This window comes from Ischnura elegans, chromosome 7 (assembly GCF_921293095.1).
Source record: "Ischnura elegans chromosome 7, ioIscEleg1.1, whole genome shotgun sequence".
Lineage (NCBI taxonomy): Eukaryota > Metazoa > Arthropoda > Insecta > Odonata > Coenagrionidae > Ischnura > Ischnura elegans.
The window spans coordinates 5,484,778-5,501,914 of record NC_060252.1 but is presented as its reverse complement, the minus strand read 5'-3'; the positions used below and the strand labels follow the sequence as shown (position 1 = coordinate 5,501,914).

The 17,137-nt window shown below is 41.7% G+C and overlaps 1 protein-coding gene across 1 annotated transcript in view; it reads right to left on the bottom strand.

Moving 5' to 3' along the window:
* The window catches only part of LOC124162383 (arylsulfatase J), a 52,903-nt gene extending 36,140 nt beyond the window's left edge, over positions 1-16,763 (bottom strand). The window contains exon 1 of the mRNA XM_046538903.1: positions 16,607-16,763. The gene's annotated coding sequence lies outside the window, so the exon portion shown is untranslated. The remainder of the gene's footprint in view (positions 1-16,606) is intronic.
* Positions 16,764-17,137: the final 374 nt, after the last annotated feature.

The window sequence follows — 17,137 nt, the reverse complement described above, 5'->3', positions numbered from 1 at the left end:
TGTACCTTTGTGGAAGGGATGGGGTGGATTAGACAAGTTTGAGGAAGGGTGGGAAACAGGCGTACAGTGGGGAGATGGTGAGAAAACACTCAACTTCAAAACTGCTTCAACTTTTCTGCGTACAACTTCAAAGATCATGAGGATCACCAATGAGAGGTGGGAGTAAGCATAGTGAAGCAAGGAAGAGGTGGGGAAGAGAAGTCCTCGAAAGGATAGCTGAGAATGGAGTGGGAACAAGCAGGGGTGCCGGGAAGGGATTGCAGGCGGAAGAAAATGGTCAACACAGTATGGATGGAGGGTGGGCGGACGGAAAAACCCCAAAGGAGGTCATCCCTGCCGCTCTGAATGATAGCTCAAGTAATTTAATCCTAGGACACAGCCTCCGCGTATCTTTCAGTGATACTGATCAAATCAACTTCCTATATTCAGATTATGGATCAAGTGGCCTAAATAATAAGGGACAGTTTCTCCCGTCACTCATTATTTCATATTAAGTGACACTCATACCTTGTTTAATTGCGGGATAAGAATTCCCTTGCATCTCGAATTGTTTTAACTATGAAGCGCGGCAATTGGGAGCTTTGTTTTCCAAATTTCGCTCTTCAGTTCAATCCAACGTCGTAGTGGAGTGGAGTAATCATTTGGCTTTACACCCAAGGGTTCAGGGTTCAAATCTCGAATGCTTTAGGTCACCCTCAAAGAAAAATCCCAGAAATTCGATGTGACCCTGGGAAAAGAATTCCTCTTCTATGGTTATGATATTAGGATTGGTGTGTAAATGTTTTATCCGGTCTTTGGGCCAATCTTTTCGCTTCTCTGCACGAGCGGCATCCAGGTCCCTTCACCAACCCTCCCTTCGAATCCAGTCTTCGTCTCTATTTGTTTTTTTCCCTCTACTGCACATTACTATACTTTCACCCAGGCTTTCGGTGTCGAAGAAAATGGCCAATCCAGGTGTTCCTTTTATTATTAAGCATTATCATTAGACTCCGTATTTCCCTATCCTTTAAAACAAATTACCCACTCTATATTACTGCAAAAAAGACTACCGACCATTTGTTTTAGGTAATGTACCTTTTTACACTCGATTTCTGTTCTTCTTATATCACCGATTATTTTACCACACGATTCTGTACAACAACAATAGTACCCAAAAACATGACAACTAAATAAACAACCATTCAAGTAACATAGAAAACAAAAGAACATATTGAACATTCAACAATTTGCATGTGTCGGTTGATTCTTGGAAGCAGTAAGTTCAGACAATTTTGGAAAATTTGAAAACGCCGCGATGTTTCTCATCAAACTCATCGCTGAACTATCGCATTGGCCTGAAACTATTTTCTGAATTTTCTCTGATTTTCTCTCATTGTTTATTTAGCATAAAATCCAAAAAGAACCGAGAAGACCTTCAAGATTGGATTAAGGAAATTATTTAATAATAAAATTACAAAAAGAAAGCAAAACAATGCATCAAAAGTGTTACGAAGGCTTCCGCGGTGAATTAATTGGTGATTGTTTTTCGGGTTCATTCCGCGTTGAATCATATTTTTTTATATTGTCCCCAAAATATGAGTCAACGCGGAATGAACCCTAAAAACAATCACCAAAACAATGTGTCATTAAGTGGCCTGAGATACTTAGGAAATTCCAGATCCCGACTCAATGTTGAGTGCTCACTCGGAGGTTCAGTTCTCAGTCCCAAGTTGTGTTTGAGTTAGTGTTCTATTTGAGAAACGAACTCCAAATCCACTCAATTGAGCTAGATTGACTGTGTTAAAACATACAAAATAATGCATTTACATAAACTATTTTCATTCGTGTTGACCTGCTTATCAAAAACTGGAGTATAGAACTCGTGGAAGTGTTTTTACGCGAGATATTTCACGTGAGGGGACAGCGGCGGACACATTGGAACCTGGCGATTCAATCTGAGCTTGAACCGTCGGGGGAGGTTTCGTAATACTGACGTAATAATCGTGTCGAGTTTGCATCGGGATCAGCACTTGAGTTACGTTTTGGAAGTTACCCTGAGTTACCCGAGTTACCCCGTCCACCGAAATGACAGCCGCAGCCGCATCTATGGGTGAGAGGGGAAGGAAGAGGAATAAAGGCAGTCTGATGGTGATTATTATGAAGGGGTGTCGAGGGAATTGTAGGCGAGGGAGATCTCCGAGCCACAGAGTAATGGTGGTGAGGTAAATGGAAAGTAGACGAGTTCCGTGTTTTTCGGGAAGGGACGAAGGCATAAAGAAACGGGAGAATTGCCTGAATGGGCCAATAATTATTAAGTGGTAAACTATATCTGGGGTTATCTCAGCGATTATCAATTATTCCTAACTCTCCTTCCTCGAGCGTGATTGGCCAGAGCGCTTGGCTGATGATCGAAGCGTCCTGGGGTCACTTCTTGGGTGAAGCCTTCAGACACATAAATAATACTCAAGATGCTGATTGGCCCGGGGAAAAGAACTTTGCCTTCCACATATAAAGATGTGGTGAGCTCTTCCCGCCTCTTAGTAATCTAACACGGAGTGGGTTGGAACACGGAGGGTGTGATATTCTTTCTTTCTCCCGGGCCTTTGATTCAATGGCAGTGGTGATTTTGCTTTCATCGATGAAATAACATTCCGTGTGTAAGCTGGTAATTACTCCGTTGTCCTTGGTTCGTGAGCATCTTTATAAGTGCGAATCGTAATAAATTACCATCTGTCGTCGTAATGATGGAGGCGTCGTGATGTCACGGAAGAGAATTGATTGAAATATGGGGGAGTAGCCGAAAGGTGACTCCATCTATCTCCCGCGGCCAATATGCTAATCGTCGACACATGTGATGATGCAATGGGTTGCTGGCTGCCAAGGCGCATGCTTTCAAAGTGAAAGTCCACCGTAGGAAATTATTTTGCGTGACCAAGTGAGAAAAATAAGTATAATTCTAAGAAGAATAGAATGATTTGCACGAAATTACGTTATGAACAACATTCCGTTGACAGTTTTAACGTCGTGTTTGAAGTGCTGCTTACTGTATTACTAGTGCTGAAGGTTTGCATTGTTTAGTGGTTACCAAGAGGGCTGTTGATAAAAATTGAGGGGTATTATTGTGGAAATAAAACGGGAAAAAGGGCGTGTTTTGTGATTTCCCTGAGAAAAAAGAGTTAGTTGATAACAGAGTACATTTTAAGTGAGCGATTTATCAAATTGGCGATTTGTTTTTTGAATGCCGAATATTTTATACATATTTAATGCTTAAATGGCCAATATTTATTGTGATTTAGTGCCTAAGGAAGCTCTCGCATCGGTTATATGGAGCAAGTGATGGACGATGTGAAAGAGCAGACGTTTTAAAAACGTTGGCTGATCGAAGAATTGGGTGCAGAGGCTTAGACCAATCCCGGGATGGTTTAGCATGAAAAGATGCGCAGAAAATTAGAAGATAAAAGCAATTAGTCAGAACATGGACTTAAGGAGAGGTATTAGTGGAATTTCTTGATTTATTAAATAAATGAGGGAGGATATAATTATTCGTTTAAGTCGCTGTAAGAGAATTGAAGGAAGCGTTGATGAAGATAAAGAAGGAAGGATGGGATAGCGGCTGTAGCTTGGTTATATGTTCATGGCCCGTCCATGTATGTCATCAAAAAGGATAGCGAAATAGGAAAGAATAGGTACTTTGGTAAGGCATACTTAGTCCTGATAGATAAAAATAATGTTCTTAAACTCACTCTTCTAGCCATGAAATTTCCCGAAGGGCAAAAAAATTGTTCTCGAGTGCCAGTGACTTTCAATCAAACTTAAATATATTTCGCATGCGACCTTATATTAAGATTCAAGTTAGGCTGTCTCTTGAATTAAAACAAACATATATATGAATTGCGAATTTCCCACAGAGAAAAGAATGCCGAATATTTCATTAGTTTAATATTTTATTAATATGCCGGACATTAGTAATCATCAAAATTGTTCTAATTACATACTTAAATGAATGATATGCCATCGATAACATCAACTTACAATTAACATATCCCCCTTCTAATGGCCGTGGCTCAGACTCCTACGACGATGTTATTTAGGTATTATAAAATTTTTGGTTTAACTGCTCCAGTTTTATACATATTTAATGCCCTTACTCAGATATTAATATTATAAATAACGACAAAATATGAGGGCTTCCGAGCCTCTATCGTCGGATACTTTGCTTTAAATTGAAAATAATCAACACGTCTCATAACTGAAGCTCTCACAATTGCTGGCAACTATTACAAACAATCACAAAAATTGCTTCGTGTGATGTTTAGGCACCTTTGACGTCATCGAGGCTTCGTCGGCAGTGACTTGGGGGGTGAGGAAGTTTTTGGCGCGCTTAAAAATTCGTTATATTTATCATTGAATATCTCGCTAAGGAAAACTCAGATTTACATGCGGTTTTCATTGTTGGATACAGAAAATAATTTTCTCTCCGCCTGTGAAATAAAAAAATCATGCAAGTTCCCCATTGCGGTGAGCGATGGTGTTTCAAATATGGATTGGCCTCTTTTGTGTCCAGCGCCAGCCAGCACATTCTTCGCATCGCCTGTGGATATAGGTACAACTTCAGGGAGACGTAATTATCGAAGCTTTGGGCGTTCACTTTTCCGCGTGGTCCTGCAGGGTGCTCTGGGGTCGGTGTGCGGGAACCTATTAAGTATTCCCGTTGACAGTTGAGCAACGCTGACCGCCCAAGGCCGAGGTGATCCGCGGACGCATCTCGCATTTCAAGTGCTACTCAACGAACTCGCTTCGAGGGCGACCGACCACTTGACTTGAGTAGACCCGCTCTCTCTCACTATATCGCCCGGGCTTCTTGATTCACGGAGCTGCTAGTTGGAGCGCATTTAAATAGTTTTCGAAAATGCCGGCAGCGAAGCGATAGGTGAGACCGAACGATCCATTGCTTTTTGTGAACTAAGCATCCAGTTTCCATTCGCATGGAGCACGATTAAAGGGTTATGGATGTCATAGCTATCATCTTCGCAAATAAGAATTTCGGTCAACAGCCCTGATTATAGCGTATTTCTCCCTTAGCGCAATTAATCGAAAGCTCTCTTAATATATTGTAATTCAAGCAGGGATGCCGACTTACAAAAAAAATATTGGGGGGGCCTAAACCGGGGATCTTGCCACAGTAAAGTTTATCAGTAGTGAGTTTTAAGTTTTTTAAGCATTTTATAAGAGTCATATGATCAATATTAAAACCTTGATAACTCGAATCTCGATATCTGGACACTCCGGGGAAAATCTGACACATTTTTTCCTCACACCCATAACGAATTTTTGAGGGGGCTCGGGCCCCCTCAGGCCCCATGGAGCTGGCGCCACTGAATTCAAGGGTATTAGCGTCAACAATAAGTATGTTACATCGGTCGACTCTTATCGGTCTATTATGGCTTCTATAGCTACTGCTATTGCACAAATGTTTCTTCTGAGTGAGATGTAATTTTCAGCTGTGAACTGCACATATTTGACGCTTATAAAGGCGGTATCATAAGATGCGACTGCAATCTGTTAATGCATTTTTTTTAAGAAGAGACAGCACCTGAAGTACATTTTGGTACAGAAATAGAGCATATTTTTAGTCATTTTTTTGCGGAGGTTTTTTTTTATTTTTCTCCTCGGTGCTTTCCTCTTTTCCGCGAAAATTGGACTTTGTTGGATTTGGCAGTCGAAGAATAAATCAACGATTCTCAAGGAACTCTTTTAGTTTTTTTGAAGATGGTTGGGAACAATCGGGAATCGGATTCGATGGAACAAATCAGTATTTTCTGGGAAAACTTGAATATTTTACGTACAGCATAAGCAAATCAATGATCGAAAAATTGCAATGGCTGTCTACTGGAAGTGAAGCATGGACATTGTCAATTTCTCATGGAAGACTTATCTCCTGTTAATGATTTAAAGTGTAATGAAAAACACTGAAAATCTTGGAATAGAGAGAAAGTACATCATTCTTCACCATCACGGCATGTTTTTTTCCATCATGTTTCTTTAAAATCATGCAGAATTTGCAATGATGATTTTCAAAATTTCTTCTTTCTAAACTTTTCAATGACTCACCGTGGCACTGTGCATACCGTTGCACCAAATGCTCCATTTATATTTATTATATATCGAGCTGCTGATGACAAGTATTGCCCGTATAACCTATTTATGAACTTTTATCGTTTCATAATTTCTGCATTTTAGTTAACATGAAGCATTTCATTCGTGAACCTTTTCATTCAATTATATTAAATGCTCAATGAAGCCATTACGTATAATTTCTTGTTTGCAATCTCATTGCCATAAGAGGATCGCCCTTTGTTCGGAGAGTATTAGTTTAAGTCAATCAGCTGCTTATTTTCCATATACTTCCGCCATTCTTAAGTAGGACAGATAAGGTCAGCTTGATAGGCGCTCGAACAACTCCATGTCGTCATGCATGGATGAAACTCTTTGCTTCAAGAAAAAAAACGAAGATTGGCAAAGGTTAGTCATTAATGCACTCGCTGGAAAGATGAAATATTTCCCTCGTTTGCGTGGTTCCTGTGAGTAGTGACTGGAAGAATATGACTTGTAGACTTTGCCGCGACGGTTAAGTGCTTTCCGGGGAATATGGCTTCGGGGCGCACACCTTTTTCACACCTCCCCCATTCAGCGACGGCGCATCTCTCGGCGGGAACGGGCGACAATGAGTGGCGAACAATGGCCCCGTGGCATTTGCTTTTTTCGCAACAATCGGCTCAAGACACGTGCGTGCTGTTCGCCGGCGTGGCGTCGCGCGCTGCCTCTCACGTTGGCCTCTTAGGGGGCGCCATTGACTTTTAAAGCCTCTGCAGTCTCTTAACACCCAATCATTGCAGTTTTTGCCTTTAATATTTCTATCTGTGTTTCCTTCCTAAATGTCTGTAGTTTTAAACGGATAGCGAAAAAAACTTTTCCTACTAAAATTTCACAGCATGAGGGAAAGCAATGTCTAAATCGTCCTGAAGCCATAATGAGGTCCAACGATAAAACGCAAAACATGTAATTTTTATGAAAATTCTTCATTTATTTGTGATAATAAAATTGCAATGCATGGAGTGTAGATAAATAATTGAGCACATTATGTTTATCCCTTGGAAATTGCAATTGAGCATATGAATATTTACTTAGGCTCCTTCGAAACGTATGACCTTAGCTTGGTAAGAGTGTTGCTGACTTCTGTAATTTAAAGTAGGCCTGAGTTGGAGCATGAATGGAACATTTTTTGGTATTTTAGGTGCATTAGATGTAAGTACAATGTTGGCTTCGCTTGGCTGACGTACGAACCGAATTTCAAGGAGAAGGAATACAGCATTCATTCAGAAGGTATTCCCAAATGCTTAGTTGATCATACTCGGCGGAAATTAGCGCATGATGTATCTCTTTTTAATGAAACTTACTCTTTCTTCCCCTACCAATTCAATGCGTTTTTCAGCTATAATTGCTGAAAAACACGTTAATTTTTCAGTTATAACTTTTTACATAATACGTGAAAAGTAATAGCTGAAAAATCACGTTTTTATGCGCATGATATACGGTCCTCGTAAGGTCCCTTGGGGTACTACGTATATTAACCATAGCAAGGGCCCTTTGTTTCTCTTAATTAGTTTAGATTGGGTGAGAGTGGAGAAAGGAGATGGCCAATTGCCTAACTGACTTTTTCGAGTCGTAATATTTCGCCCGCGGGGAGAAAGTTCGTGTGAGTTCCTTCGCAGCGAATGGACGAGGTGGGGAGAAGGGGGGGGCGATGGGTTCGATGATGGCACAGAAATCGAGACGAAGCGACTAGAAAGCCTAGGCTTAGGCCGAATTCCAATCCAACCACCCTATTACATACCATGTACCAACTCAAATACATTTTCGAGGCGTATTACCGAGTGGTATTACCAAACCGCGACGTACCCACGTACGACCGCAGAACTCGCACACCGATGCGGTCGTCTATACGAACTATTAACGAAAACAAATCACTTAGTGCTATGAGCTGAAGGATATGCATGAAACATATGGAAAAAAGTGGTACTTTGTGCATAACTGATAGTCTGAATATGTGTTTAAGGCTTGCTTAGAATGTCTATCGGAAGGTTGGAGGGTAGGTAGGGATAATTTGGCAGCGGGATGGAGAACGAAATGTGTCGATGAAAAGAGCTCCGATTTTGATTTATTACGTTGCGTGGCTTACATTGTTAATGCACTAAACAGCAGAAATAGTAAAAGTGTCTCTATCTATCTCTATTTTCAGTTTGAAGATTATTTTAAATTATCAGCTTGGCGAGAACATAAACAATCACAAAAAAATCATCCAAAATCTTATAATATCTTTTGTCAAAAATATTGTATATACACACACACACCAGGTAAACGTACGAGTCAAAAATTAAGTGATAAGTTTGATTTGTATGAAAGTTTAAACATAAGTGCATTGCGTTTGAAAACCGTTTTAGCCTAAAATTGTAGCTAAGGTTGGTAAAATAATATTTTAAGAATAAAATATGGCGATTAATACATTTTCGCCGCCTCCGCCATGTTTCCATGGTAAGTTTGGTCAATCACTTCCAATCAACCCGAGGGTTGGTATGGATGATGAGGGTAGAGCTCACCTCGAACTAAGCCACGGGATTGTGAAATTACAAATTCAGGGTATGCAGGGGGGCCGGTTTCTTCCCCTGTGCCTGCCCGCACTCCGAGGATTTTCGTGTGGGTTGTCCGAAAGGGTTCACCCTGGAACCCTTTCATCTGCAGCCATCCCACGTTCCCTTTAAGACTGCTACAGCTCTGTAATAACTCCTCATCTGCACCAGTCAGGTCTTGTTTTGGTCGTGAAGTTCGTGCGAAGTCGAGAGATGTGGCGTCACTTCCGGAAAAGGGAAATTCACGCTCGCCTTTTATATCTTCTACGAAGTACATTGGAATTCGAAAGAAAGAAGCGAAATTCATAGTGCACTTTCTAATGCATGGCCTGCGATTAAGAGTTGTGGACTTCCACAAGGATTTCACCACTGATTGACTACCTGATGTTGTAAGTTCAAAGAAAAAAAAAGCTTTTCTTAATGTGGTATCTCGGGAAACAACAAAGCCAACGACTGTTTCTTTGGCGACTGAAGGTAAATCTGAAGGGAGTACTTCAGGTGTCTGCGCAATAACTAAAAGTTAAGTAAAATAGTTAAGTACAGAGTCTCCCATTTTCGCAATATGTCAGCTGATTCTGTTTTTTCTACAATTCCCATTTCCAGTATCCCAAATATAATTCTCAAAACCGATTTAAACCTAATGCACAGCATTCTAAACTCTGCCAGTGACTGTCCTGAACTTATCTCCAATTTAAACTTCTAAGTTCCGAGTAGATCCAGAGGTTTAGCCACAAAGGAGGCTTCTGGATTACAACTCCCGAGGGCCTTTATTACTTTATTTTATATATTATATACTTTATTTCAATAAAAAGTCACGCACAAATTCACTGTTTTTGAGTCCTAAAAATCACGTTTTCAACTTCAAAAATCCCACAATTTTCCGGACCCCCCTTTGCCCTGGGGTGTTTTCCATACACCCTGGAAGGACCCCGAAATCTCCAGCTAAACCCCCATTTCAAAATCCTGTAGACCCGCTGGCACGCATTCGCTCCTATTCGCATGTATTCCCAGGTTGTCCAAACTGACCAAATTGTTCCATCCTCTTCCGCCCCTAATCAATTCTATTCCAGACCACATTGACACGTTCTCACTTCCTAGCCACACTTTTACCAAACGGGTTCTCTCTCATCTGAATGGAAATTCTTAAAGTCAACATTTAATGCATTTTTATTTATTTAAATTTTGTTTGAATTTGTTTGTATTTTTGTGTTTGTTATATCATGCCACTGTAAACTGGCAACTAAGCGGTATGCAGCCAACATCCTAAATAAATAATAATAAATATGCTATTACAATATTCTCTATGCAGAATTCGATTGAAAGAAAGTTGAGTGCATCTTTAGACGAAAAGAACTGAAGCGTAGCACGCAAGTAATTTAACTTCCGAGTCGCAGCCGAATCCGAAATTAAGGAGTTGAGGAAAATAATTGAAAGTTGCGCAATTTGCCATGCATTTAAAATGATCGCAATTCAAGGAGGTACTTCTCAAGATGGCCACATGCGCAATTTATTGACTTCATTTTGGGGGCGGGGGTATCAGAATCAATTATTTAAATGTCTTTACGAGTGGGTTAATTATATAGATGTCATAAGCATCAAAAATCAATTTGGGATCCTATAATTCCCATGTTGTCGACGGCAACGTCGTTACAGCAATGCTTTTGAAATTTACACCATTGACCCACGTGGAATTCTGCGCCCCGGCCAGGTAATCTTACTGCTCGGAATCGAACTCTTTTATCACATAAAACGCCCTGGGAATTTACCTCGAAAGAGGATCGTGTAACTGCCAGCTTACTTGGATAGTTTCGGCTGTGGACAATCCGTCGTTCGTATCGTAAACTATTGCTTTTTTCAAGCTCAACGATCCAATATTAGCGCCATTTTCATGAAACTTATGTGACTTGACTGCAATTACAGAATTAATTTGGTAATAAAAACTTACAAATTAGTATAGGGTGGTATTATTCATTTCGTTAATGGGTTGAATCAAGATCGAATGAGTCACCGATAGTTTCGCAATGAATAGCAGCGCTAACTAATAGGATCCCCACATGCACACCAAACGGTCACAAAACATTGCGCACAATAAAAAACTACGTACAAATTCATCCAGAGGCAAAGTTTACCTACGGTTAGTGATCCTTAGAGCAAATCCATGCAAGGTTAGTGACGCCATCAATTTTGTTAATCGAGATACCATTGCTATCCTTAATAGTTAAAGGATAGAATTTTGAATCTCCGAGTCTCTTGTGATCACGTCCACCATATAATATCAATAATAATAATAATTATAGATGATTTTATTCGGTCGAGGTTGGGACTAATAAGTCCCCTCTTCAACCTAAGCCCTCGTTAGCGTCAATTCAAACATATTTAAATTTATGTGTACGGCTATAGCGGTCAACGGGGACATACAAACCAGGGCATGAGAAGATTCGGTAGTTATGGAAACGAAGCGAGGAAGTGGAGGTGGGAAAAGCGTGACTTTGTCGGCAAATGTTTACTGCGTAACCATATGCAGTGATATCCCCTCATTAATTTTCTCTGCCATTTCATTTTTGTTTTCTCGCCGTAATTCTTATGCCTCGTTGGTTCCGCCAACTTTCGTTCGAAGACATTCTTTTCTCCGTGAAGTGAGTGAATGCCTTTGACTTCCTAAAAGATGAACGATATTAAATCGGAGTATTTCATAATTGAAAAAAAATGAGATCAGGGTGATCATCAGCATTATGATAAGAAAAATCATGGAACCTCATTTCCTTGGTAATATTATTATCGAAAACCACCGATCCAATTTACCCGAATGTTTGCAATGTCATTAAGAATTCAAATTCGTAGCCAAAAGTTCGTATGAAATCTTTTTGACGAAACGAGGAAGCCAGAATTTTCAGGCTATAAAGTTGGTGGCTGCGCAAAGATCAGAAGACCCACCATTCACTTTGTTGAGCGATAGTGCGTGGGAATGCAAGCAACCAAGCACAATAATTCCACAGCTAATATTAATGATATAATTTTTTTACATAGCAGCAACTCTTTACCAACATTTATTTTAATGCGGAAGTATTTCAGCGGCGAAAGGAAATACGGCATTCAAATGATAGTAAAGAAATTTATTTTAATTCTCATGGTCCTGAGATAAACAGAGAAATCCCAGTATGCCAAGAGTATTAAAAAGACAATCGATATCTAATATTCTCATTTGAAGATGAATATGACTTCAGGGCTGATCAAAGGAACCCTTAAAAAATCATCTTTAGGGAATACATTCCGAAACATTATTTCATAAATTGTAGACTAATTGAGCGCAGGTCATTGCAAGAGCTTTTGAAACTCATGTGTGAGGCTTACGACGTGTATTACTATTAAAATTTAGGCAATACTTGGAAGCCATTTACAATTATGTTACATTTGCATATTCATCATATGAGTAAGCTTTTTTTCGGGGCCATGTCTTGACCGAGAACAAACTATCCTGAATGCCGTATTCGCTCATAGAGTGCGGAAAGATGCCGTTAAATCTACAACCCTCTTTTCGAAGGTGTTCGTGGACGCGCTTCACATGATTTCGCGGGATTTTTACAATGAGAGGAATGTGAGCAGTTAGGCTGCTGTCCCCGCCCGTCTGTTGTTTTGCATTTTCGCTAACTGGTTCACTGTTTTTGTGTCACGGGCAGTTCTTCAGAGGTTTGACCCAAATTGGGACGAGCTAAGCGACAGCCGCCCTTATCCGACAGAACGACACTTTCCCACAACACCAACAACCAACACGGCCTTCTTAACTCGCGTGCTTGCTATCGCCATCGCCCATAACCACGATGCTTCCACTGATTCCAATTCTGATCAATAATAAGGAAAACGACTAGGGACTCCTGTACATCTCAGTGGTTAGGTCATGCTTCTTTGCAATTACTCAGTCATAAGTTCATACTTTTTTCAGCATTTGTTTGATGGCAAATTAATTCGCATGATTTCAATGTGGACATTAGAAAGTTAGAGCTGTTTGTGTATCCAGTAATTCACGAATAATTAAGATTTTGCAATTGTTGCCTAGGATAAATTGTTTACTTGGCCATTGCCAGGAAGGTCGCAAGGGTTACGTAGGTCAATTGTTGGCCCATGACCAATCGCTCGTTAGTTGAGAAGGACTTGATCCTCCTCCCGTGAATCACTGCAACGGATTATTCTCTGGCTTCCGACCGGTTTCGGCTCTCTACTTTCATTTGTCTCTCCGGTCCAGAATGTCACCCGTCAGCACTGATGACAATGGAAAAGTATTCCAACGGAACGTCTGCAGAAGTGGAGAGGCTTACCCACTCGGTAGAAAGCCCGAGAAAAATTCATTGCATGTTACTTCATACTGTCGAAATGTTATAATTACAACTGCTGCTGTATCCCATTTGGGCTGCTACGGTGTGAATTAAGCGACTATCACGGACTTAAGGAATTCTATTGAGGAGGCATTATTTTGCGTTTCAAAATTAGACTATAACATTGGGCGCCTGGTCGTAGATCACACCTGCGCCGTCCGTTGGCATCAATGACATTCCCATCGATGACAACGTGGAAGCGTGGCCGGAGCTCTTGGGTTCCGACCGCAAGAGTCCGGGGTTCATATCCCGCATTAAGTCTGCGGTCACCACCAAAGAGGAATCGTCTGAGGTGGCCCGCGGAATGAAACTATATAGCCTCCTTCTAAGAATGATGTGTCATTCACGCTTCTTTGCCTTAGTATAGGGTGAGCTCTCCCCTCACGTTTAAAAATCAACCGTTCAGGTTCAAGCAAACAATGGTAGACAATCTACCGGTGGCAACAATACAAGAGCACTTTCTCGACAACACGAGCACAATAAAGCGCTCGCTATGGTTCTGATTGACCACATGTTCTCATTGACTCACTCACTGATCACACCCGAAGAATGGTTACTTGAGGTGAGGGGAGAGTTCGTTCCAGAATAAGCTACGGAGATTTAATTTCACACATTCAGGGTGGGAATGCCTTTCTCGGCCTCGGCCACTTCCAGGATTTTGTCGGTGGTGTTGTGTCTCTCCAGCCAGGAGTTGAACCCGGGATCCTTGGAACAAGAGCCGCTCGCGCTGTCCGATGCTTTGCCTCGCCCGCGATGATCTGAAAACACTCCGCTGATATCGGAAAACGCAAAAACTGAGTCTGTCTGGCCGCCGCAGTATGGATTTTCATTAATGCACTTTTTGACCACTTAGTTAACATGATTAAATTAGTTAATCTATAGGTGTGGTCATCATAAGTTTGTATTTAGTTCATTACCAACGCTTGGAAAAACTTATTTTTCATCATCAAACGGGCTCAGAAATTGATTAAAATAACTCTTAGATAAAAACAGTTGGAATTTGAGAGTGCAGGGGGGTCGGATTGACATTTTCTTGAGTTGCGTTCGAAGACTTCATGCGGTGGTAATAGTGGCTATCAGGCTTCTGGGAGCGGGCAGAAAAGTTGTCAGTTGCATTGAGTGGGATTTAAAATGACTCGCGTGGCGACGAAGCTTTTGCTTGAATTGTAAAACAATAGAAGTTCTGTTGAAAAAGACTTTTTTTAGTTGTTATTATTTGTAATATTGCTCTCTTTTCTGAATTATTCCTATTCAAATTACAAAAGTGGTCTAAGTACAATCATTTCCCAAAATATTCCTCGAGTCTGTGAGGGGGGGGGGGTGCAAATGGTTCAACCCCCTTTGGGCCATTCCCTATTTATTGAATTGTATATTGCGGTTGCTACCTCAGAAGGAAGAAAGTTCCAAGTGTTGCGGATGGCGAAGAAAGTTTGTGGAAACTATAGCAAAGCATTAAATGCGAAATTGAATAAAAACAATTTTATGTGGAAAAACCTAGTTTAATTTTCATTGAATACAAAGTAGTAATTGTCTTGTCGGGGTCTCTCTCGAGGAGAGTCGATTGTAGGCCGACGTTTCGACGGCTGTTTAACATTTGGAAGTTGGTTATTCTCAGAGTGTTCCGCGTGTCCGCACATTCCCATCGTCTCAAAGAGATGTAAGAATATTACGCCTGGAGAGCGAGAAATGTAAATTTTCAAAGAAAGCGATGCCACTCATTCCAGTGGAGAAAGTCTTTCTCCCCAGTGCATGACGAGGGGCAGCAAGGGGTGGCTGGCAATGGACGCAGAGACAAATGGTCGCCCGAAACTCGGCCAATCTCGCCTCTGATCCATGTGGACATAGGATCAGCGGAGCAAGGGTTCCAAGACCACGGATTTCAACACGATTGAAGTCCCCAATAAAATTGAAAATCAAAGTCCATCAGGGAATGAAGACGTCGGGAGATTATGCTATCCCCTGGGAATGTGGAGAGGCCCGCGATGGAGAAACTGGAGGAACTGTTGAAGCAACACTCGAGGAGCTGGAACACCTTACAAGCAAGCCCTTGCAAGCTGCCTCAATAGGCGTGGGGTGCAAGGACACTAGACTTTGACAGATAAAAAGGAATTATTGCTCGGTGGGAAGCCAATTTCTCTGTTTCAATATGAACGATATCTATTCACAATCGCTCAAGCAATCTAAGCCTAGCGCACATCCTCCCAGTCTTCTTTTAATACACGGGCAACACTTTCTGCAGAACTGCAGAAATGTTTGACCAATCTTGCAGTTTTTCTTTGTATTTTATCGTGTTCACGGATAAATTGTTTCTCCAACGGATCGCATAGCCTGTTGACAATCGAACAACAAGTCATTTGTGGTCGATAGCACCCTTCTTCACATCCACAAAGTCCTTTTTCGTAAACGATATTGTGTGCAGATTCACGGGGTACTGGGACTGCATAGTCAGTGAATCAAATGGGATCAAATTGGAGGGAAAAGAAAATGAACGGCGATATTGGTTTCCAATGAAGCAGCACTTGGACACCAATCAACAACAACATCGACATGAGAAGGGCGCGGGGAAGAACAGCCAATCAGGCAGGGATGCGTGATGTGATAAAATGTGCAGCACTGTAAATTATCGAAACTGAAGGTTAGTACTTAAATGCAGGTTTTAGAGGTTGTTGATTACGATTTGGACCTCGGAACTTAAAAAAAATCCAAAATTTTGCGAACGATAAAAATATGAAATTGTGTTCGGCTATTCTAGAAATCTTGTCACCTGAAAGTCTACCCTTTTTATAACATTTGCTAAATGAATTATTTATTTTACGAGCAAATAGAGTTTGACGGACGTTAAGCACGATAAAAATGATTTTTTGAATTGAATAATCAGCTATGTACTACAAAGTTGCTAGCAATGGCTACCCGCAAGGTGCAGCATAAGCAGCAGGCTCAGGGTTTGAGGCCACCTTCATTTTTCAGGCATAACTGTCGCTTCTGCATGCAATCGAAAATGCATTTTTAAGATTACTCTAAAGAAAATATTTTTTTTCTGTTAGATGATCTTTGATTTACATATTTTTTTCATAGCGCTCTATCCATCCTGCTCCCCTTGAAAACTCAAATGGGAGTAATAATAGTGGTGATGATATAGCCCTCGAAAGTGGAGGCTTATTTAGCTGTGCACTATATAGGAATAAATACGCGGGCATTCACAAGTGCACCCACGATCAAACTGTCCTCTTCCGACTCATGAATTCCCAGCACCCCGAAACTGTCACTAACAGAAGTACCAGGAATTCTCCTAATACCCCTTACCCGTCAAATTATTAGGATAGAAAGTTCATTTCTGGGTCTATGCCGGATTTTCGGGATCTCTGGACCACTTCGCGGCGTATCCTCTAGCAACCTTAGCTATGAAGAGCCGCACCAGAGCCGTCAATGCGAGCGGAGTAAACTTTTCGCAAAACGTCTGTTCGGAGCCAACTCTAAACCATCCGGAAGGCAGAGAGAGTTCCACCGACATTGTTCACCGTGAAAACAACGAGTCATTAAATGCGGTACTATGTAATGTTGTAGGCTTACCTTTCCCTTCTCTTCGATGGCCTCTCCTCCCTCACTATTCGGCGCCCAAGAGGTGTGTTCGCGGTGGTGGAAGAGCACTCAGGAGCGGCTGCCGATGTGCGTCTGTTCTGTGCGCACGCCGTTGGGCGACTGTCTGTCTGCCTCTCGACGGAGCGAGCGGCGCTGTGTGTGCTTCCCGCCGCGGGGGGGGGGGGGGGGGGGGGGCGCTTATCTTTCGTCTCGGCGCGCTTATACTGGTGCTCGTATCTCTAATTCGGGAGACGCTCTTTGTGGTGCGTTGCTGCTGTTCGTTGGAGTGAGCGCCGAGGTTCGACGCCGGGGTGTCTTGTATGAGTCTCCTTTGGTGTGAGGGGAGGGAGGGGAGGGGAAGGTGGCCCTTATTCACCCCGCCCCCCTTTCATCCGAGCTGAAAACACCGACAGTTTTGGGATCACGATTTCGACAGAGACGAGGGCCAAGTGGGCTGGGTGTTCAAATATGCACGGGGTGGGCGCAAGGCCGAAGCCAGGGGGGGATCAAGGGGGATCGATC